This window comes from Molothrus ater, chromosome 6 (assembly GCF_012460135.2).
Source record: "Molothrus ater isolate BHLD 08-10-18 breed brown headed cowbird chromosome 6, BPBGC_Mater_1.1, whole genome shotgun sequence".
NCBI lineage: Eukaryota > Metazoa > Chordata > Aves > Passeriformes > Icteridae > Molothrus > Molothrus ater.
This window is the reverse complement of record NC_050483.2, coordinates 29,829,159-29,852,670: the sequence shown is the minus strand read 5'-3', so window position 1 is coordinate 29,852,670 and position 23,512 is coordinate 29,829,159. Positions and strand designations below refer to the sequence as shown.

Genomic DNA, 23,512 nt, shown 5'->3' with positions numbered 1-23,512 from the left:
AAAGCCTTTATTCCCACTCCTTACCATCCTTTTGTGGGAAGCACTTCCTACCTCCATAGCAGTTGCAGTACCTTGTTAAGCTTTCAGGTGCCAGAGCCACGCCCTGCAGATGGGGAAGTGGCACCTGAGCAAACTTATATGCGGTCACTTCTATCCTGCGTGTTCCTGTGTAGCTGCAGATGAGGTGGTGTCCAGTGGTGTTCCTGAGTTGTTTTCTGGAGTGAAAGAAATGAAATTGAACAATTCAAGTGCGAGTTCTGTTTCAGAACAAAATTTGCTTGATGTGAAAGGTAAAGTATGGTATATTTCCTTGCTTCTTTTGAAAGACGTTTCATCATCTAGTTAGCTAATGTTTTCCAACATAAAAGGTATTACCTGCTTGTGGCTTGCTTGGGAAGGTTTGTAAATGATCCCTTCTCAGATCTGCTTTCTGTATGTGTTTCAGTATTCTCTGGTGGCTTTCTCACCTGACCATGCTGCTTGCTTTAGCTTTGCAGGCTCAGTACAGACTGGGTGAGGGAGCAGAGGGCTGATAGCTGTCTATGTCAGAAATGATCTGGTCTGCTTTTCACATTTCTCTTATGATATGTGAGGCAGGAGTATCCAGATGGTTCCTGAGTTCCTCGGTAAGGTGGCTGTGCAGGCGACCACAAGAAGTCTTGAAAGAAAGCCAGACTGGGCAAAGGCTTTGGCTCTGCAGGAGCAGATACCAACATCTGTGCCAATTCAGAACAACGCTCTCTTTCTGGTTAGTCAGAGCACTACATTCCTGGCTGTAAATGATACACCCAATAATGTCTGCTGTGAGCCAGAGCTTATGCACCTTACAGTCCAGCTAAAATGAGTGTAAAAGGCTTTGCAGGTGCATGGTGCTCGTTAACATGTCCTCAGAGGCGAAATAAAAGCTAGACTGCTTTAGAGATTTGTTTGTAGGCATATCTGAATGAGCATACCTATCAGTTACTAGGTCAGAGGTGTCTAATCATTGCATAGAAGAGGGAAGTGTTTTATGTTACCCTTTCTTTTGTTCTGGATTTTTGTTGGTGTCAGTGCTCACCACAACCTTATTTTGAAACTCCCCCGCCCTCACATGCTTGTGTCAAAGCTGGATTAAATGACTGAAGGAATCTTCCCTACTACAAATGCTGTCTTGCTTTCATTGCATAAGATACAAGCATTAGTAGTCACTAGGTGAGTGTTGATAGCATAGCGTGGTGAAGCTGCTGTTTCACTTCTTCCTTGCTGGATCTTTGCTCTCAGGTGTGCCATTTATTGGATGTAGTCTTTATGAAGAACTTCTGTGGAGCACCTCTCTGTCCTGTTTTCATGATTCTGCTGGGAGTATGATGAAGTACTTCTGGAGGGGGGGAGCTCTGTCTTTAGTATGGGTAGCTCTAGCATAGTGCTGTATGTACTGCCAAGTGCCTTCTGGGGATGGGGAGTCTGTTTTGTTTTTATTCCTTTCATCCAGAATGCATGCACAGATCATGATCTAAATCATTTGGCTCCACCAGCCTAATCTGGACTGAGAAATCTAGGCTACGGCTGTGTCTATGCAGAGCTCTAGGTAGTCATTCCTCTCTGCTTGCGACAGTGTTCCTGATGGTAGCAGTGGATTTGGCTGTTTCCTCTCCTGCTAACTGACCTAGCAAAGCCAGGCTTGCTTAACCCATGGGACACTTTGAGTCACGTGTTTTCTTTGTATTTTGTCTCAGCAGAGGCTTATGGTAAGGATGCTTCTAGTAAGTTCTAGAAGAAGAGTTATTTACTTTTGTAATTTCTGTTGTTTTTAAGCTGTGTGTAGTTTCCCCTAGTGGTACAGTAGATACCATGTGATTTTATTTATTTTGATCCAGCAGTTCTTTCTAAGACATACCTCACAATTAAGCTTTTAATTGGAAGTGGACTTGTACAGGAGCTTCAGGATACATTTTATAAATGTAGGATACATTTTATAAAAATGCTTGAAGGTCTAACTACGGAGAGAAAAGCTGCTGTGAAGGTAATGTAATGATTCCTTAGCAATATTGAGCTTGGCTGCTGTTGCTTTTGGTTTTCCTTTGCTGCTTAATACTTTACCATGGAGATGAGATACTTTCCAAACCATCAGCCTCAGCCACTTGAGCTGATAGAGGTTAGCATGGTATTAGGAGTGCCCTGGGTAGCTAAGCCATTTCCTGTGCAGTGGAATACTAAGGTGCATATAGAAAGAAGGCAATTCATTATGTCATATTATGTTGCCTTATAAATTGTGGATGTGCAAAAGGTCAACTTCTAGAATCCATGTCCTTCTCTTAGATAGTTACTCCAAGTTGGGGTATGCTGCCTTGTGTGTGGGGCAGTGGGAGTAGGTTTTTTGTTCTATTTTTTCTTTCCCCAGCTACATATCAGACATAGAAAGTGGGAAAATGTCCCATTCTGATGCCAGAAATATAGTTTCCTTGGTTTGAGAAACAAGGACTGGACAATGTCATGACAATGATGAACATTTGCTATGCTTAAGGACCATGGCTTAGCAACGTTTGGAGTACTAAAAAGCTGTAAGTGCAAACACCAGCACTTCCACTGCATCTTTCATTTGAGAATCTCTCAGTTCTTAATGAATTTTCAGTGTGTCTCTGTGAGGCTGGTATTATTAGTGTCATTTTGCAGACAAGTAGATAAAGTAAAATGCTTGTATAAGCACATTCAGCAAGCCAGGAAAAGCAGGAATAAAATTCAGGAATACTAATGTTTCAACCTGCTTTTGAGCTACTACCTTGTACTTTTTTTCCAGAAAAGAAAGACATGAATTTTTGTAGCTTTCCTGCCCCCATCCCCCTCTTTTTTTTTCCCATTGGGTTAGGCTGCATAAAAGTGAGACATTATTATGCAACATATCGAAGTGTGCATGTGATACTTGAAAAAATGGTAATCAGATAAGTTGCCAGGCAACAGTACCCTGCCTTCAATTACCAAAACGCCAGTGAGTGTGCTTTCATGATATAACATGGGTGCTGTACTTCTTCATAAAGAAAGTGTAGGTGGAGTTTTGTAAGAGTTGCTCCTTTTTAACTCCTCAGCTGCTTAATCTGCCACATTGTGAGGTCAGATTTGACCCCAGTTTTAGAGAAAAGCGTTCACCAAACCTGAAATCAACAAAATCAACAAGGAAGTTAGATGAGCTCTCAAAGATAATGAATGATATGTGAGCATATATGAGTAAATAACCATTCCCTGCAGTGGGTCTGTGAGTGTTTGATGGTTCAACGGCTTATAACAAGTAGGTCAGAGCTCATCCTTGGGGACCGTGAAAATTCAGAAAATGAGTGAGAGATTTATGTTAAAAGGTAGATGACAGAAATGCATGGCAAGCTGTGATAAGTATCAAAACACTCATGGTGGCCCCTTGGCTCAAAAATATTGAGAGCCAGGGTAATTCATGAAAATATTAATGTAAATCCAGCTGGTTCATTTCTATTGCCTTAGCGGAAGCAGAATGGAAGGAACATAAGAAGGGATGAGTGTACACAGAGGAAAAAGTGATAGTCTAATAATGGAAGACAACATGAGGGAATTTAGTTGTGTGTTTGTTCGAAACCTGAGTTTAATTTATTTTTCAAAGATATTGCAAGATAACAACAGCAAAAAATAAAGACTTTTGGAAGTTATTTAAATGCATTTTTGGTTTTGGCAATAAATAGCCACAGAAGCATTTGCAGAGACTGTAGTTGTGTGGGGATGCAGGCATCTGGCCAAGCCTCTTCAGCTGTTGGGTGGTGGCATGGCTTTTAGAAGAAATCTGAAACTCCAGAGGTCTAATGTGCTTCTCAGGGCTTTGACAGAAGTTTTCAGTAGAGATAGGGCACCCACCTAGATATATCTGGGAAAGGATGCTCATTACCTTGAAATCACTTGTTTTCCTTGGGTAAGTGCAAGTTGTTGCTTTACGGAGTAGGTTTTCCAATTACATTTCTGTTGTTCCAGAAGGAGCAAAAGGCATTTGCATTTCAGGAGATGAGGGACGGTGTCCTACATGTCCCTCTGCAGTATTTCAGTCCAGTGTAGGAAGAGGTTCAGAAGTCCTCATCAAGAGACATGGTGGGACTTCAGTTAAAAGGGAAATCTGCATCATCCTCTGTGTAAGTCCTGCCAAAACAGGGGGAGTTTCTGAGAAGACACAGACTCACTTTCTGTTTCCAAATTTGGCACTTTCTTCTCAGGAGAATCCCAGATAAGTCACGGAGCAATGTTGTGACTTGATTTTTCTGTTGCACAACTTTTCACCGGTTAGTTGCATGGGCCTTAGCTCTCTTTGTAGAGAATTGTAGAAATAACGAAGGGATGTAAATACTAAAAGAGACAGTTGAAGGAACGCTCAACTAATCACTTTCCAGTCAGGAATTTGCTTTCTTTTTTGTTTGCTTTTCTTTGTATTCTCACTTGATGAGCAGTTCTGCTAGATTATGCTCATGTATAGTCTCCAACCTGCTGACACCAGGAATGTTTGTGTCAGAGGAGCAGCCAGAGCAGGAAGTGCTGTTTTGGGAAGTCTACGATTTTAGTTTTTAACTATTTTTGTATATGCAAGTGCCTGTTCACACTATTCTGTCTGGTTTTTTGTTTGATTTTCCCTTACTACAAACACTACACATTTTGAATCATTAGTATTTTGACACAGAAAGTCAATTTATATACCAAACAAAAAACAAATCACCTTTTCTGAACAGTTTAAGCTTTGTATTAATCATGTGAGCCTTAAGATCAAATCTTCAGCTCTACTGCTCTGCTCACGTGTTTTATGACATAGTCTTTACTAATGGAGGTTTTTTTCAATGAGTGTTTTTTTTCAAGTGTAGATACATTTGTAACCAGAGGTATGGTTTCTCCAGCACACTGAGTTCAAAGTCATGCAGTATTTTGTGAAAAGGGAGCTTCTTCCTGCTAGGCTGGGTGCTGTGAGCCAAATCTGTGAGATAATGATACAGCTGAAAACTTAGCAAGCTTTAGGTAGCATGGAGTAGGATTCAGAGGGCTGATAAGTTCCTTGGTCTGGCTCCAGGTGAAGCCCCATGGGTGGCCTGAGTGCTGGTGCCAGGGAAAGGGATGGACTGAGAAGGACTGTGTTGTTCTAAAGTTAGGTTGACTTGAAGCCTTTTGTAGTATTCATGTTTCTGCATTTAAGGAGTTGGAAGTGTGTTGCAGTTGCTTATTTTGTATGATTTTGTTCCTCAGTCTTTTATATTTAAAATTATAGACAAGTGCATCTGACTATGTAAAAAGCATTCTCAGTGTTTTTGTGATTCTAGTGAAATGCCTTTTGAAATTTTGTTTGTATATGTCTAATAAATAGTTCAGTAGAAATATGTGGCAAATATCCAACAGTGGCAAAATTCATATAAGGAAAATGGATTCTGTGCAAATAATTTTTAGGAACATTGATGCAGCAACAATTTATACCAGAGCTAGACAACAAAAAAGTTATTTCCCAGTCTGATATATAAATATGTAGCTGGTAAAATAGCAACTATTTCTCATTATAAGAGAGACTCCAAAGTAGATGCAAGCTTCAGGGCATAGGCAGAAGGTTCTGGATGTGTCTCAATAATACCCATATTACATTGATTTAATTAGTGGGTTTATGCTATTCATTGCTACATTAATCTCATTGGGAAGATTTTTTGGGGGGAGGATTAGTTATTTAATCTGCATTTTTAATTGGAGTGGTTTTGCAGTTGTGTCATCTAAATAAAAACAGCGTATGTTTGTTTTGTTTATTAAGGAAAACATGTCTCTCGAATTCCTCTTGGATTTTGGTGCACAGAAATGCTGAGCTTCATTAGGATAATATGAAGAACTCATTTGTTATACAGTTTGACACATAAATGTCCTTGCTTTAACTTCTTCATATGCAATTAATCCAGAAAAATGCTATGTATAGACAAACCCTTGGATTGTAAGATCTGTGAGGCTGATGTAAATAAGGTGTTGGATACTTGTGTGTTGAAGCTGTCACCTCGAGGCATGACTTCTGTGAAAATCAGGAATGTGGCATCCCAAATGTCAGCATTTGAAGAGGAGAGCCCCAGCTCATGGGTTCCACTGGCTTGGACCATGCAGCTGTGCTGCTTGAGCCCAACATGGAGGTGAAAGGCAGTCAGATCACTGGAGCAGAGAGGCCAGTGCCAGTGCCCCTCTGGCAACAGGTTAGGAACAGGTTAGGGTGCTGGGTGGGTGGCACTGGGAAGGGCCTGTTTACATGAAGTGCAACTCTGTCCTGAATGGGGAAGGGAGAAGAAAAGTGTGATGATTGGAGAAGTGAGGATGAGAGGAGATCTGGGAAGATAAGGAGGCAATATTAGGAGAGCTAGGATGGGGGTGGAAAGGTGTCAGCAGTGAAGCTTGCTTCAAAAATTGAGACATTGATGGGGAAAATAGAAGTAAAGCAATTTCTGGCAGGCCCTCCAAGGGTTAACTGAGACCTTGGCTGAAACGGTAGCAGTGAACCTTTGGTCACTGACTCTAATGCAGTTGCTCTGTGTGTTTGCTGTGGCTGAGATCCAGAAGGACAGTGGAGAGCAGAAAGGCTCAGCCTCACCCAAGGAGAGGCAGCTGTCAGGGTGCTACCCTGGGGAAGGAGCAGGTGCTGTGTGGGGGCTCTGAAGAAGTCAGGTCTTCCAGGGCCCAATGTACTGGAGCTAAGCTATCCATACACATGGCTCGTTCTGTGTTTAAAACCTCTCTTGCACTGTGCTGCATTAAGATTAAAATGTCCTTCTTTGGTTTAGGAAGGCTGTCTGGTTGCTGTGTTAACTGTTGGTCACACACACCTGGGCTGAAAACCACTGGCATCTGAAACCCCTTGGACTTGCTGGAAGCAGCCTAGTCTACCTGCGGATGTTGTGAATTAGGAGCTAGCCAAAGAGTGGGAGAGCTCCAGGATCCCTCCCTGGAAAAGGTAAGGTCTGGAGGCTAAAAGTGGCGGGACTGCACTTGTAGACCAGAAAAACAGAGCAGTTGTCTGAGTACAGAGCTGACTGCATTGTAGATGGGACCTTTGAAATTTAAATATGTAGAGTGCAAAGTTATTTCTATTGGTTTAAACCCCAAGTTGTTTTCTGGAGGTGTAAGATTGCCATTTGCACACATCACCTTTGATTTCTGTCTGCTGTGAGTCACATCATTCTGATTGCTTGTAATTTATACAGCCAAACTTTTCAGTATTATTGTCTCTTTAAAACCTCACACTCTGATAGCCTTAGGCAGTTAAAACAATCAGGACAGTGGAGCAGTTTCTCTGAGCTAAACCAGAGCAGTAGGTAAAGAACAGAGGGTTGCTCTCTCCTGTGAAAGCACAGGTGTGAGTTGGATGATGAGGAGTCTATTCCTGGCCCTAACAAGCACTGCAGTCTCTGCACCTGATTCACCAGTGTGTTACTCTACTAATCTTCTTAGCCTCATCTTGCCACTCTCCTGTATGCTGTGGCAATCAGTTACACTTCGACGTAGTACATGTAAAATGCTATCAATTTGGAAGGATGATTTATATCCCAGAGCAAAACTTAATATTGATTCTGGTTAGTGGGGTGGACATTGTGGGACCAGAACAATTTCCAGACCCTGCAGCATTTTTGACAGGCTCTTTGTGTTAGCAGTATGTGGCATAGTTCAGGCTACAATATTGTTTTGCGTATTGTGGATCAGCTTTCCTGGGTAGGTTGTTCACAGTACTTTATTTCTAGCTGGGAACTCACTTTGAATATCTGCATGCTGCATGTATAAACTTCAGATACATGTAGCATGGTCATCCCTCAGTCTGTCCTGTCTCAGGTGTCTCATTACCCTCTCCTAGTTGTAGTGCCCAGGAGATCCTGTGTTGGGCTTTTCTGTTGTCCCACTCTTCTGGGTATTCTTGTTGATAGACCCCTGATCCTCTCTGAGACTGGGAAACAGACCCAGTCAGCTGCTGAAGGAAAGCAGAAGACTTAATTGTGGCAGTGCTAACAGTGTGGATAAGCAGGGTCAGCTCCTGCCTAGAGCTCCAGCTGTGATTGTGCTACCCATTGTGTAGCTGACTACAGGGCTTCAGTTGGTCACCAAGTGTCATCTTTTGAGTGGCAAAGTCCAGACCAGTGCTACAATGTTATAACAAAGCAAGTGTCAGCAGCTTCCTGAGAAGGCAGCTGGTGATGGAATGAGCTTTGTATGAGTCCAGCTGTTATGTCAGTGATGCAGCCATGAGTATTTCTGAAGAAAGCTGTGTCGGGCAAGTGCTCTGGTGTGTGGTACTATTGCTGTGAGTAGAGCAAATGCTACTTCTTGCTGGCCTCAAGAACCATCAAATGTAGTGCAGAAGTCTCCTATTACTGTTAAAACAAAAACCGAGCACCGCATGGGCACAAGAAAGCATAGATGCATTGGCAGCAGAACAAGACTATGAATTATTCATTCCTCCAATGCCTCCTGTAGGTTCCATCTACTCAGGCTGTTCAGGATGCTGTCTGTTGGAGATGCAGACAGATCTGCTTTCAAAGCCATGGGGACAAGACCCTGCGTACTGTCATCACCACTCTTGAGCTTGTCCTTCATTAAGCTGGCGTGGGCATTGTTGTCACATCCTTGAGGGCACAAAAGTAACCTCTTATCATTCCATGGGCTGTTGGTAGGAATACTTGTAACACCAATGGACTTGGAACACATCTGGTAATGCCAGCTTGGAATTGTCTCTGAGGTGAGGGCAATGAGTTAGGAGCAAGATGGAAGCCTTGGCTGCTCTGTCCCCTTTTGCAAAAGGGAGGTGAGAGAGCCACATCTTTTGTGTAGCATTGCTTTGGTTTTTGTAAGAAAATTTAGACTATGTCCGTTTGTTCCTAGCTCCGTCTTGCTGAGAAGCCTAAGTATTCTCTGTTAAAAGTTCCTTGAGCACAGGCAGGATTTCTCTGTTCATGCAGAGTGCTCTAGTGAAGATGAGTGTATTTAAATGGCTGTTTGGGAACATCTGTAACACATAGTTTTTCTCAACTAATTTACTAGTAGGCATTTGTCTATGTAATGGTTGTCAGCTGGCAGTTGAATTTGAGAGGCATTCAAAGATTTACAGAGCTGCAGAGGCTCAATTCTCCTCTATCTCTTCCATGAGCTGCTGTGGGCTCAGGTAAGAGGTGCCCACTGTGAGAGAAGGTGTTGCTGAAGGTTTGTTCAGAGGCTGTTCTTCAGCACAGAATGCACATACTTAGTTGAAGAGGGGTTTTAACTATTTTTTTGCTTTTCCTTCCCACTGGTTGGCATGAAGATTCTTTCTAGCCATTTTGTATGCCCAGGCTGCACTGTCCATGCCATATTACAGATTCTTTAGCATTTTCCCCCATTTTTCTTCTGCATCTCTCAGAGTTGCTCTTAACTATTAGGCTTTTGATGAGATGTATTCTGATTTTTAGTGTGGGAAAAGCTACCTGTAACTAGCAACAGCTGTAGAAATTATGATCTTCTTAAAACAGAAGTTCAACCTTTGCATTTACAGCTATCTTGTAATGTGCCCTACTGCATTTTGAGAGCACTTCAAATGTTCCCAAAGAGTTTCTTGGAAAGGAAGGAAATATTACTTCTGTCAAAACAAGACACCATAGCTTGTGTTCAGAGCAGTTTTCAGCTTCTCGTTATGTCAGCCAGCTGGATATGCCCTAGAGTGAGTCACCTTTGGAGTTGTTCTAGTCCAGATGCTGAGGGAAACTCGGGAGGCTAAGATAAAATCCCAGACCGCATTTGAAGAGTCCTCACTAAAAAAAGTGGTGGAAGCATGCTGAGGGGAATGACTGCCCTGCTGGGTTGAGAGACTGAGTCGGTTTCACAAAGAGAGCTGTCAAGGAAGAAAGGGTTGCTTCTGTAGAAGGTAAAATGTGTTTGCCGTCCTATGGTCTTGACCAAAGTAAAAAGGCAACAAACTGGAAGCATACCTTTTCTTTGTTTGTTTTTCATCAGTGAAAGAAGTAGACAAACAGAGCTTGCAATGGATTTGTGGTTTCCATAGTGATGTAGCTATGGAAGCTTTTGTGCAGCTGAGCTTTGCCCTCACTGCAATCACACTTGAAAGCTATGAGTGTTCAGCTTTCCTGCCAGGGAAATGTAAGTATGTATCCAACATGGAACTGGCTGAAAATGCAGCTACATTTTCATGAATTTTTCATTTGCTGTGTTACCTGAATATGTGGATGTTTAGAAGCTCAGCTCATTTCTTCTTTATCTGTTGTTCTGCATTCAACTATATTGATACCACAGTTCTTGCTGCGCCAGGCAGGGATATACTGACCTCTGTCCTTTGCTTTCTGTCATAGGTATATACGCACACATCCCACAACACTGGTGCCTGTGACTCTCCAGCCACACTGATATCAAACATGTACTGGTCAGGAAATGTGTGTGTAACTCTTTTGGGGCATGATAACTGGTCAAACATCACCCTGTGAAACCTGACAGGTGAACTTTATAGACATCAATTCACTTGTCCCTGTATATGACATTACATCATGCTTTATTTTAATGGGCATTTTGGGAGTGTTTTAATAGTCAAAATACATGATCCTTGGGGAATTTTTGCCTGTGGAGAGAGCTGTTTCTGACTGTGAATGGATGATTAATTCTGGCTTTCAAAACATGTTGGAGGTGGAATTTTTCAGCATCTCAGTGATGAGATTACCAGTAGGTCCTAGAGGCAGGGGAAGGAAAATGCTCGATGTGAATGTTGCATGCACACATCAGGCAGTTATACACATACTAGTGTTGCACACACACTTGCATTGTCCAGTCTTCGTGGTTCACAGGCATTTGTGCCTCATCTTTTTCTTTTTTACTTGTACTGCTGCTGAATGCTTTCTTGCTGTCTCCCTGAACAAATCTTCCTTACCTTCAGCATTTGTTTTGCTTGTCTAAGGGATGTAATGGGTCGTCTCTTCCCTTTATAGAAAGGAATGTTAATTATTTTCAGAAGGCTAATTAGGTTGCTAATGAGAAACTCTACTGCAGAAATGTTTCCTTTAATTACTCACTCTGAAGTCCTGTACAAAGAAGCTTATTGAATATGCTGTTAAATACAAATGCTTGTATCTGACTTAAAGATGCACCTTCAGGGTACCTGAAAGAAATATTTTGGTAAACTTGGGAATCCATGTGACACAGATGACTGAGCAAATGAGACTGGTGCTAAGAGAAGCCTAGTTGTGCAGCTTTTTTGACTGCACCTTAATTTGGTACTTCTGCAAGTGACTGGATGCAGTTTGCTCTTTGTATTTCAGTTTTTCTGATGACTTTTGTCAGTATAGGTAACTATTTGTGCTACCTGACAGCCCAATCTATAATTAGATGCAGCCTTTACACCAAACAGTTTAGCCTAATCAGCCAGATGGCAGTCAGAAGCACTGAGAGGTGGAGTGACATGTCCAAGGTCACATTGCAGATCATGGCAAACCTAGTAATAAAGCAGAGGTTTCATCAGTTCTGTGTTAGTTCACTGCACTATTTGCCCCTTGTGCCTCTCAGGGCCAGCATAGTTCATTACAAGACTTGCATCAGTTTGCATATTTCTTCATGAGGCAGCACAGCTGCTCAACAACCCCATTTATGTAGCCACCTTGGCACTGTCTTAGGAAAGTCCTTTTGCTTCTCCATCTGAGTCCTGTCTTCTACTTGCTTCACTTCCTTGTTGCAGTGATACCAAAATCCGACAGAAAGTAAACTTTCTAACACAATTTGAAATATTAGAAAGCAGGCATTCTTTACTACAGTGCTGGACACTTTAGGAGGATATCTCCCCTAATTGAATGTGTGTCATGAAACTTTACCGCAGGATATTTATTCTGTCATGATTATACATTCATTACAATTACTTCCTAACTAATACATAAACATCACTTACCCTAGAACTAATTTGCATTCCTCTGCCTCCAACTGGAAGATCTTTTATGATCCTGGAGGGTCATCTAAAGGGATCTCTGGTTGTAGTTACTGAGTGCCCCAATATGACCATTCCTTGAACTTTTCTTTCGGCATGCATGTTCCTTCTTGTTACATAACTTGCCAAAACCCCATGTATATTCCTAATTTTTATTTATCCACTGGTTCCAGCTACATTTATCATCCTGTATGCATACTTTTACATTCTTTCATCTTTTCTTGCTAGTTAGTCTTTAAGTTCCATCTAGCAACTTTGGGGGAACTGAAAATTTTTATTCTTTGTATTATCTATCGGTCTCAATGCCTTTTAGAATTGCTTTGGGAGAGCTACTGTAGTCTAGTGGATATTTTAATTTTAGTACTCCCAGGATGAAAGTTGGAGCAGATCTCTAAGATTCCCTGCTTTTTGACTGCTGAGCCTTTATGCAGCTCTGTAGAAGAGCTTCACTTTTTGTCAGCATCTTCTGATGTCCGGTCTGCTCTTAGCCAGACTTCTGGAACTTTTTACGTGCTGTGGCTGTACTAGGGAAAATGTGAGAGAAGGCTGCTAAATGGGGGCTGCTTCCATGCATAAGAAGATGCTCCTTATTCCTTTATATACTGGTCATTGTAAACTCAGCAGGAGAAGGAAGGAAGATCTGTCAATGTTGTGAGTGCAGTGCAAAACTTTGCATCTTGTACTGTGCTGCAGAGTATCTAAATGCAGGTGATTCAGAAGAATGACTTAGATATAGGAAATACCCAAGAAACGTACTATCAGCATGGGATGTGAAAAGTCACCCTCCATTTCTTTTTCGGCACAGACATACACTGTGTGCCATGCATGCAGCACTGCCTTGGCTGATGCACATTTATTTAAAAGTTCACTTTGCATATATAATATTTAAGTTTGCATATCTTTACAGATGTGGGAACTGTCAGAGACAGTGAAGATAAGTGAAGCAAGTTGCTTAGCTGCAGTGTAATCTGGCTTCTAAGTTTGTACGAGCCTATGCAAAGCAAGCACACTTGAAAATGTTAATACTTCGAACACCTTGACATTGCTATGAACTGTTGTGCAGATAGTGCTGTTTGGTCTATGTGTAATGTGATGGGTTTGTTGTTGCATGTATCAAGACTAGTTATATTATGGAATGATATTTATGTTGTTTTAGCAGGAGACAAAAACTTACATTCTTTCTCCTTCTACCAAGAGTGTATTGCTTAATATCTAGTGATTGTCATAGAAGTCCTGATATGCTGCAGGAATGGATAAAAAAGAATGGATAGCTGACCACTGTGTCTCCAGGACTGCCAATAGTGGATGCAAAATACAGGCATGAAAATGACAACTCCTAAGCATCTTACATAAACATGGACAAGAAAACATATGGTGCCTCTCTGCTTCTATTTGCTATGGGCCACCTGATGCTCCAGATTTTAAAGATGGTTTAAAAAGAATTTAAGATTTGGGACTTTTGAAGAGGGTTATTTTTGGTAGCCAGTGTGAGCAGTATCAAACCATTTTACTTAAAACTGAGGAATTCTTTTCTAGTCTTAATACAAGTCAGTTCCCAACACACAGATGAGAAATGGCATCTTTGTTAAACTGGCATTTTGCCCAGAGGCATGACGTGCCTATTGTTGCCCAGAATGGAAAGCAAGATAAAGAAAAAAATCTTGTTTGATAAGACCTGAAATTACCCTATATAACCTAAAGTATTTCACAGAGGTGAATAAATCAGTGTTGTATATGCTTTAAGCACCTCTTAGTAGGTGCTGGAAAGATGTAGGAAAGATAGCATCAGCAACGATCAAACTCCACTTTTGTCTTCAGAATGTGCCCATCTCTAGCTGCCTTCACAGGCTCTACTAACTACAAATGGGAACCTGTAGGGAAACAAAGCTTGTAAGGTACCTTTGTTAAGTGCCTGAAATTAATTCATTAATTTGCACCTCTGTATGCATGTGTGTATGAAATGTTTATACAAAATCCAAAATTTTGTAAAACCATATCATGCAAATAATTAATTTGTTAGAATGGTATCCTGGTGCAGTAATGGTGTAATGCAGATTACTGGAGGTGAACAAACAAGTTACTGTCAGAAGTGCATTTTGGTCAGTGAGAGCTCAGTGTCTGCTCAAAGGAGGTATCAGTTCCTCACTGCTTAAATAACAACTGCTAAATAGCAGTGCCTCCTAAAATAACAACCAGTTGTTTGGTTGTTATCTTTAAACTTTTCTTGAGATGGTAGAATGAAAGCTGAAAACATAAGTTGGGTATTAAGGGCACCACAAATGAAGATCTGGGCAGAAAATAGTGTGACCCTGGGAAAGCTCTGCCAGTTTGGGAATTCTGTGGCCAGTCATTAATGGGGAAGGACATGCTTGTGTGAATCAGGACAGCCAGCTCAGCTTCACCAAGGGCAAGTTCTGGCTGATCAACCCAGTGGCTTTCTGTGATGGAGTGACTCCATCAGTGGAAGGGTGCAAGTGTAATTTGTTTGGACTTCTGTAAAGCCTTTGACATGGTCTCCCCACAACATCTTTATCTCTAAATTGGCAAGACATGGATTTGTTCAGTGGATAAGGAATTGTTTGGACTGTTGCATCCAAAGGGTAGTGGTCAAATAGCTCAGAGTCCCAATGGACGTCAAGGAACAAATGGTGTTCCTCAGGGGTCTGTGCTGGGACCCTCTGCCCTCCTAAGACTCTGCTTGGAGTGCTGTATCCAGCTCTGGGGTCCCAGCACAGGAAGGACATCAACCTGTTGGAATGAGTCCAGGGAAGACCACCAAGTTGATTAGAGGGCTGAAGCACCTATCCTGTGCAGACAGACTAAGACAGCCGGGGTGTTCAGCCCGGGCAACAGAAGTTTCTGAGAGGGAAACCTTACAGCACCTTGTAGTACTAAAGAGGGCTACAAGAGAGTGGGACAGGGAACTTTTACAAGGGCATTTAGTGATAGGCCAAGGAGTGATGGCTTTAAATTGAAAGAGAGTAAGTTAAGACTGGATATTAGGAAGAACTTTTTTACTGTGAGGGCTGGTGAGGCACTGGAACCGGTTTCCCAGAGAATTTGTGGATGCTCCATCCCTCGAAGCATTCAAGGCCAGGTTGGATGGGGCCCTGAGCAACCTAGTCCAGAGGAAGGTGTCCCTGCCCATGGCAGGCTGGTTGGAACTGGATTGATCTTTGGGGTCCCTCCCAACCCAAACTATTCTGAGATTCTCTTATTCTTGTCTCCCCTGTCTAAATGCAAAAGCACAATTACATGTTAGCTAGGTAAAGCCTTAGGTTATAGTTCAGTGGAAGGAAGCCAGTTAAATTATCCATCCATTGAAAAGCCTCTACTGTGGATGAGACTCCAGGATGGCAGGTTTGCCTCCATGCTGCAGAGAATGACACAGCCATAGTTGTTTTCTTTTCTGGTTGTACTTGACATGCCCTATGGGGAAAATGAGTCTTTCCAACCAGGTGCAGAGCGCAATAAATGTCCTCCGACAAGCTGACAGAAATTAATGGAAGCTCAGTACTTGGCAAAAAGAGAAACTAAGTATAGGAGGTGTTAAGAATGAACTGAACCTCATGGCTGGGAAGTTGTGGTCTTACCATTTCCTTTTACATGCTCCCATCTGGTGTAAATGGCTCTTTAAGTGTTTCAGCTGAGGGTATCCTGTGTTTCATAGCATTCAGCTACTAGGCTGCCATGAGACTTCAAAAATAAGCCTCTTCTGGAAACCAGGTGAAGTCTGTTCAGCTCAATATTCCCTTTTCTAAGGAGAGGTGATAGGTTTTTCTGAGTCATCTGATACTGAGAGGGAGATGGAAGTGGGCCAGTAAATTACAGATATTCAAGCCATCTTTGGGCTTGAAGCTGTTTGAAGTTGAGTATCATGTTTCTGTCTCTGATCTGACCAAAGCAGTAAGATCAAAGTTACTGAAAACATAGTCTGGATCTGCGGTAGTTTATCCTTCCTGCCATGAACATTTTCTTGTGGAGCCTGCAGTGGGGAAAGATTGTGCATCACAACCCCTCCTGGATGGAGACACTGGGCCACCAACTCCTCCTTCTTCACACTTGTGTCTTCATGTTCCTAAGTCACCTGCATGACCATCACAAATACTTTTGTAAAGGGAATTCAGGGTCAGTGAAAGGTACTGTCTGGATTGTCCAGAGAAACATCAGTGCTTTTGTAAAGGAAAGAGAAGTCTGATAGTGAGAACATGAACTTTCTGCATTATGCATCAACATGAGTTTTCTATTCTGGAAAGAGCATCTTCCAGAGGCAAGTAAAAGAATACATTGTTATCTTGTCTCTCTTCTGGGATGGCCAAGGATCTTGGCCAGTTAGTGCCTATGTTTCAATTATGAGAATGTATTGTCAGTCACTGGGAATTAAATTAATATGTACAAAGAGCTGTGTGTGTTTTGGAAAATTTTCTTTTCTGAAGCATGTAAAACTGAATAAATACAAATACACAAGCAAGAAAATTGCTCTGTCTTCTACTGCAGTAGCTGTGTGTGTGGACTCAAATTCAAGTCCCCTGTTATCATTGTGCTTTGACCTTTTGCACCTGTACCATCTTTCTGCAGCTGAGAATGGAAAATGTCTTCTGTGCTGACTGACAGTTGAGTGAAGAGGTGAGTAGTATTTTTACATCCTTGCTGAGTTTAGGATTAGAGTTAGCAGTTCATAAGGATTTTCTTTTCTAAGGTGGACACTTAATTCCTTTTTCAGGTGTTAAAGTGTTGGTGGTAGTAACACAATGCAGTTACATTCCATGAATCCTGAAGCAGATACATGTTAGCTGCTATTTGCAAGAAATGTTTAGAATTTTTCAGAAGGCTGAATATGTAGACTGGATCTCAGAAAAGGGGTGTGAGTTGGGTCTCAACCATAAACTGATACATCTGTAAAGCAGTCTGAAGCTATGGTATTGCTTTATTTCATGATCTGGGCTTGCTGTACTGTGAAAGGTAAATTCCTAGACTTCAGGCATTTAGAATATTCTGAAGCAGCCCTTTGCACATACATTCAGACTTTTCTGTCTTAAGGAACCCAAAGTGTTACACTTAGGTTGACTAATAGATACAGATTGAAAATTCTTTCCAGTATTCAGCAATGAATCTGTTGGTTTTATTGTGGAGACTGTTCAGTAGGACATGGTCATTTGGACACACTGCAGTCACAACAGGAAATGTGGAAGAAGAGTATAAACATAATATTAAATGGATCTATTTTCAGAGAGGATCTGTGAAGCTGTGATAAATGATTGCTAGGTTGAAGGTACGATAAATCCAATAGTATCCAATAGTGGTGTATTGTTTGTAAAAGCTCACCTTAGCACAAAAGTGCACACAGTCAGAAGAGGCAGTTTTAAGGAAAAAGATCCATCCGCTTCAAGTAGAGGGGAAAAGAGGACAAATCAGCAAATAAAATAGGACAATATATGCAGGCGTCTCTATATCTTTATATATCTATACAGCTGTAGATAGAATTCAAATTTATGTAGATATAGCAGGTTGATTTGCCTTCTTTAAAGTGGATATCTATGGTCCAGTCCAAACTAGAGAACAGTCTAGTGTTCTGTGATATGGGAGAGAGGCAATAAGAAACTCAGAAACCATAGGAAAAGAACCAAGGTGGCATCAGGTCTAGTCTGAGGATTCACGAGACATCCTTATGACCCATCTCCCTGGCACTGTACTTGAATGCATGGTTTGATGTGAAGGGGCCCAGCTTGGAGGAGCTTACGAGTCAGGCAGTTGCCCATCAGGAGCTCCGAAGTGCTCAGACCTGGGCCTGAAGTCACGGTGTGTGAACCTGTGTCACTTTTTGAAAACTGGGTTCTAGGAACTCAGGTCTGCTCTCACTGCAGAGAAAGAAGTCGACTGTCCAGGTTAAGATAACTGTGAATCCGGCAACTAAGCACCCAAAACTGAAGGATGGCTGATAAAGATTTTCAGAGCCGATTGTGGTCCCTGAGCATGCCATCTCCTTGAGGACAGACTTCCCATAATGCTGGCTCCCCCCTCCTCAGTTTTAATGGGAAGCTCTACCTGCTCCTACAGGAGAGTCCTGGAATCCAAGTCTCTGCTTTGTACTGGGGCCACATCAGGGGCACCTGGGCTCTTGCTGGGTGTTTTTGAGACTACTTTTGAGAAGTAGTATCAGCAAATGTTGGGAACTCAGGGCAGCTTTTCCAAACAGGGAATGGTAACAGGTAATGCACAAGAGCCTTACAGCAACAGGCTTGGAGAAGAACATGACCTTGCCTGAAGGAGATGCTGGGGAGATTTGGGCTCAATACTTGTAAATGTCAAGTTTGGATTCAGTAATTTTTCATAGTAACTTTCAAGTCTGCTACTTGCATTACTCTTGGGGGTCTTAACTTCTGTCAGGTACAAAGAAAACATTTCTATTGGTCTCTGTAAGTAAAGAGCTACTGCCTTAATCTGTTCTCAAATTGGAGTGGTCACTGTGGGCTAAGGTGTGTTCGTGTAATGTAACATTTCCTGCTATGTGTGCGGCAGGACATGGAAAGTCTCCACTTGCTGCACTTCTACAGGAATTCACGAGATCACCTTAGTCAGAAAGCTATTCTTTAAACAATGTCTTCATATTTTCTCTTTGTCCTCTGAGAAGTCAACCTCCCTCTACACTCCTTCCTAAGAAATCCCTACCTTTCTCCTTTCTGTTGTGAAATGTTACCTTCTGGGCAGCCCACACACAGGCATTACCACTAAGAACTGCACTTCCCCGTCCCTTTGGGTTAGGCTGGTAATTGGATTCATTTAATCTCCTTTTGGCGTCATGGTTTTTTACTGTATCCCAATTCCCTTTGGACCAGATTTGAAAGATAGGGATCAGAGGCTGCCAGCAGGTACAAAGTGAACTGGGCTAAGGAACAAGAAAACAAGGAGTGGCAGGGAAATGATGTGCCTTCTATGGGAAAGGAGCTAGAGACAAAAATGAGGGGAAAACACAGATAAGAAATAGACTGTGCTTTCTTACCCCGCAATGTGTGGAAGGGAGACAATGTTCATCCTGATGGAAAAAAGCAGCAAAAACAGATGACTCAGAACTGACCAAAATCCAAAGGCTCCAGATCCTTTTTGAAAGCACTGAGAAGTCTGTATTTGGAGACATCTGTGGCATGCTTTTAGCTTCATTGCAGGGCTTGATTAATCGATCTGCTGGAGCTCTTCCACACTTCAGTACAGTTGAAATCCTATTTTCTGAGCCACAGTTAATTGAGGCTCTCAGTTACCTGAAGAATGAATATCTCCTCAGAGTTATGACTTCAGCACATAAGTACCACTAAGACTTTGCTGTATAAATCTTTAAACACTGATGAACTAATGTCTTGGGGCCAAATTTAGTACATAGTGTTCTGCACACATCTACTGTTCTGTAAATCTTCACTTCTTAATGTGTGATACCTCTGTGAAAATGTTGAAGCCAGATTTGCAGCAAATTCATTCGATGTTGTCCATGGTTGCAAAGGTATGCTTGTTAGGTGTTTACTCACAGGGAAAATGCAAAATAAGAAGAATTACAGTTAAACAGATATTGTCCAAAAATGCACGTCAAGTTTCACCAACATGTTCTCGTATCTACTGTAATCCTTGCTAAAGCAGAAAAGCAGATGTACATCTGATTCTCCCAATCTGAAGAAAGAACAGACTAGCTACAATGATGTGCCAATGAAAGGAATTAAAAAGTAACGAGAAACATTAATTTTTACATAAGTACTGTTTGGGTAGTAAGGATCTGAGGAAGGAGGACATTAGCAGTACAGCTCATGGACAGGGAGAGGAAAGTACCCTTTACTTCAGCTTGGCCCACTACTTGTGGTCCTGTCATTTGGAGAGACTAAAGTATCCTACTCTGTGTGTGTCTCCTTAGCACTTTTTCAAATTTAAGAGTAATTATCATATATAACATAGGGTTATCGATCCCTAAGGCATTCCTTAGAAATATGAAACATGCATGTTATAGAACTAAATATTTGTAAATATTAATTTGTAAAATAATACTGTGCTGTAGCTTTTTAACTTGCAGAAATAACTAGGCATTATGAGTATGAAACATGCTGCAATAGTTCAAGTTTACCTGCAGTGGATCAATTAGCTGACAGAATTCATAGACTCAGAATTCATTAGGGGAATTGTCTCATGGAGGTTTTTGTTTGTGTTTTTCTTTTATTAGCACTTCAGAGTTAATTCAGAGTTTCTTGAGGGGGTCTCATTACACTCAACCAGAGCATCTAAATAATTTGGCTGGATTAAAGGGAATAAAGACAATCTGTAAGAGACCTTTTTTAAAGCACAATTTGGCTTGGTAGCAGAGAAATGGGCAGGAAGCCACTGCAAAGGAGAGCTTTGAAAAAAAAAATGAGCCAGGCGGTGCTCAAGAACTTAATCAGGCATGAATATGACATCCACTGAGGTCTCCCCTGCAGTGCTTGTGTGAGACAAATCTACCATTATTCCTTGGTCTACCATCAGTCCATCTTCTGATCCCTTCCCTCTTGCCTGCCAAAGCTGCATCACCTGCAAGGCTGAATGTGAATATGGAAGTGCTCCTCTTGAGGGGTCTCACGTGAAGTGGGGCAGTCTGTAAGTCCTTTCTCCTTACTTGGCCTGGTGCATCAGCTTTATCTGTATCTTACCTCAACCTAGGTGATTATTAATATCCATTTCAGAGCTGAAATTATAAAATATTAAAGTGTAATCTTGATGCTTTCTTGTAGCCATAAGTCAAAGTCCTGCCCTGATCATAGAATGTTGGGACAGGTTGGGAGGGACCGTAGCAGGTCATCTGGTCCAACCTCCCTGCTCAAGCAGGGTCCTAGAGCACATGGCACAGCATTGCATCCAGACAGTTCTTGAATATCTCCAGTGAGGGAGATTCCACAACCTCTCTGATCAATCTGTCCAATGCTTGATCACTCACGGAGTAGAGAAATTCTTCCTCATATTCAGGTGGAACTTCATGCCTCTGTTTCTGCCCATTTTCTCTTGTCCTTACATGGAGTTACTCTTCCCCAGGTGCAGGACCCTGCATTTGTCTTGAATTTCAGGCAGTTCTTCTCTGCTCATCTCTCCAACCTGTCATCCTTCTGAAGGGCTGTGCAGCACTAGGAGATATTGGCCACTCCTCTCAGCTTTGTGTCCTCAGTGAACTTGTTGCTGCAACCAGATTTCTATAGAGAAACCCAGTCCTTTATATACTTTCCCCTGCTAGGTCTGTGCTTGTTTCCTGTAGGTGAAGTGGGTTCTTGGTTGGCCCCTTCATTGCCAGCAGAGTTATGCACAGGCAGAGCAGTCAGGGAAAGGACTGAGTTTTCCTTGGAGGTCCATGTGTAGTTTCCACAGATTTTCCTTCTTTTTTTTTTTTTTCTCAGCAAGCTGGAAAAGAAGGTCCTGCTAGAGAAAGAAGGAAAGATTTTGCGCTGGCCTAGCTCAGGCTTCCTAATAACTTTCTATTAGAGGAACTATTTCTGTTTTAACTATTTGAAATATAATTTGCTGCTGATGGAAAGCATTTTCAAAACTTTGAATGTAGAAGCTCCCTATTTTCCCCCAAACGGCACAGTGCGAGCAGCCTCAATGCAAACGTGGTCATCCATGAGCAGTCTCCATGCATTGTTTGCTCTCTGCTGAGGCAATTGCATAGCTGGCAGCTGTGTTTCTGATTTTCAGGAAGCTGTTGCCCATCCCATTGTAAGTGCCTCAGTGATGAATGTCATTTGTTTTCCTAAGGAGACTGAATAGCTCCCATATGCTCAGAGCCTTTTGGTCAGTATTACTGTCACTGCATTAAAAGTTTTGCATCACCAAATTCAATTATCTACTTAAGGCTTTTCACAAATCTGCATTTCTTACTGAATCCAGTCTTGGCCTTCTGTTTGAATGCTTCTTCCACTAATCTCATGCTCTTCAGCTTGATTATTTTATCATGAATTGCTGCCCAAGAAAACAACACTTTTCTCCTTTATGTCCCTCTTGAGACCTTCTTGTGCAATATTGCTTACCAGCACCAAATAATTTGGTGTGGCTGGGAAATACAATGCTTAGGAAAAGCTGCAGTTTTAATTGTTCTGTAAATGCTCAAGTGACTTGTAACCATTAAATTGTACGGTCCCCAGCTTGTGCAGTGATGTACTGTGGCTTGTGATAGCCCCCCTAAATGTATCCTCCATTCCCTTTATGTCTCACTTCCCTTTATGTCCTTTTTGTTACATTTTGGATGAAATATTTTACAGGAGGAGCTGTGATTTGTGGATTTGCTTAGTGCCTAGGGCAGTGGAACCAGTTATGTTTGGGCTACCACAGATTGGCATCTGCCCTGTCTTCTTTGCTCCTAATCAGCCGGAAGTCTGTGAGGACTCTTGCAAGCATATTGTAAGAAGGAAGTTAGGCTCAGAAGAGAGAGCAACTTAGTAAAATCTTGGCCACTTAGTAAAATCTTTACAATAGTTTTCTTCTCTGGATAATGACATTACATATTACAGAAACATCACAGAATATTCTGAGGTGGAAGGGACCCACAAGCATCCAGCTCTTAAGTGAATGGCCCATACAGGGATCCAACCCAGAACCCTGGCATTATTAGCATCATGCTCTAACCTGAGCTAATTACATTATTATTACATTTTACTTTGTTTCAATTATTAAACTCACCTTAACTCATGAGTTTTACTCCCCCCTCCCCCCCCCCGTTCTTCTTCCCATCCCACTGGAGAGCAGCGAGCAAGTGGCTGTCTGGTACTTAGTTGCTAGCTGGGTTTAAATCATGACACCTTCTTACTGCTTTCCCTGACTTCTGTATCTCTGATTTTTGACTTGTTCTTGAAATGATGTCAGAATGGAGTAATGATATGAGGATTCAGAGTCCTAAGCTTATCAACTGTGTTGGCAAACTAACCAAGTAACATTACATTGACAAACTCTCCTTGGTTTGCAGTGCCCTTACACATCAGTTTCTTACAGATTGTGTGGATATACATCTCCTGCATATTTCTCATATGCCACCTCATATGCCACCTCCCTGCTGTCTTGCAGGGTTTCTTGGGATTGAATTGTTAGGAGACATGAGGCAATCTCTAGTGATTCTTTATTCTTTCACCTATAAGCTCACTATGTGCTGTTGACCTTTCTCTGTAGCATGTAATGATGGCTCAGTGTCCTGTGTAAAATGGATTCTGCCATTAGTAAATGGGTTTTTGTTCAAGCACCCAAATCATATGAACTGTCAAGGCTTTGGTTGTTTGTGTGTCTGGTTAAGAGAGGTGTGAACGGATCATGGATACAGCTCTGTCCTTTTCACTTTCAGTATTCCCCTGTGCATATCTTCTTCATGTTTGTTATTATAGTTCTGGTTTTCCTTAGAGAAGTTTCTCTTATCTCCTATCATAATGTCAGTTGCTTGCTAATACTTTGTTCAGAGAAGCACTCTGTTTACAGGGCAGGGCAGGAACAGCCTCTTTCCAGATGGCATGGAGTGACTGTACATCAAGTTAGTGTGGTCCTTTCCCTAGCACATTGTGCCACAGGACTGACAAGCGCAGAGCAAGTTAAATAGTGCTTGGTAAAGAG

At 41.8% G+C, this 23,512-nt stretch overlaps 2 protein-coding genes across 5 annotated transcripts in view; both read left to right on the top strand.

Moving 5' to 3' along the window:
• Window positions 1-23,512, top strand: part of TMEM229B (transmembrane protein 229B) — a 32,330-nt gene that overhangs the window by 3,761 nt on the left and 5,057 nt on the right. The window contains exons 1-2 of one of the 3 annotated variants that reach the window (XM_036383252.2): window positions 6,847-6,937; window positions 16,502-16,549. The exons of 1 other annotated variant lie outside the window; for it this stretch is intronic. The gene's annotated coding sequence lies outside the window, so the exon portion shown is untranslated. Of the gene's footprint in view, window positions 1-6,835; window positions 6,938-16,501; window positions 16,550-23,512 lie in introns of those variants that run through there. One more of the 3 variants, XM_036383251.2, reaches the window with a different exon arrangement.
• The window catches only part of RAD51B (RAD51 paralog B), a 398,879-nt gene continuing 382,223 nt past the window's right edge, over window positions 6,857-23,512 (top strand). For both annotated transcript variants that reach the window (XM_036383247.2, XM_036383248.2), the window contains exon 1: window positions 6,857-6,937. The gene's annotated coding sequence lies outside the window, so the exon portion shown is untranslated. The remainder of the gene's footprint in view (window positions 6,938-23,512) is intronic.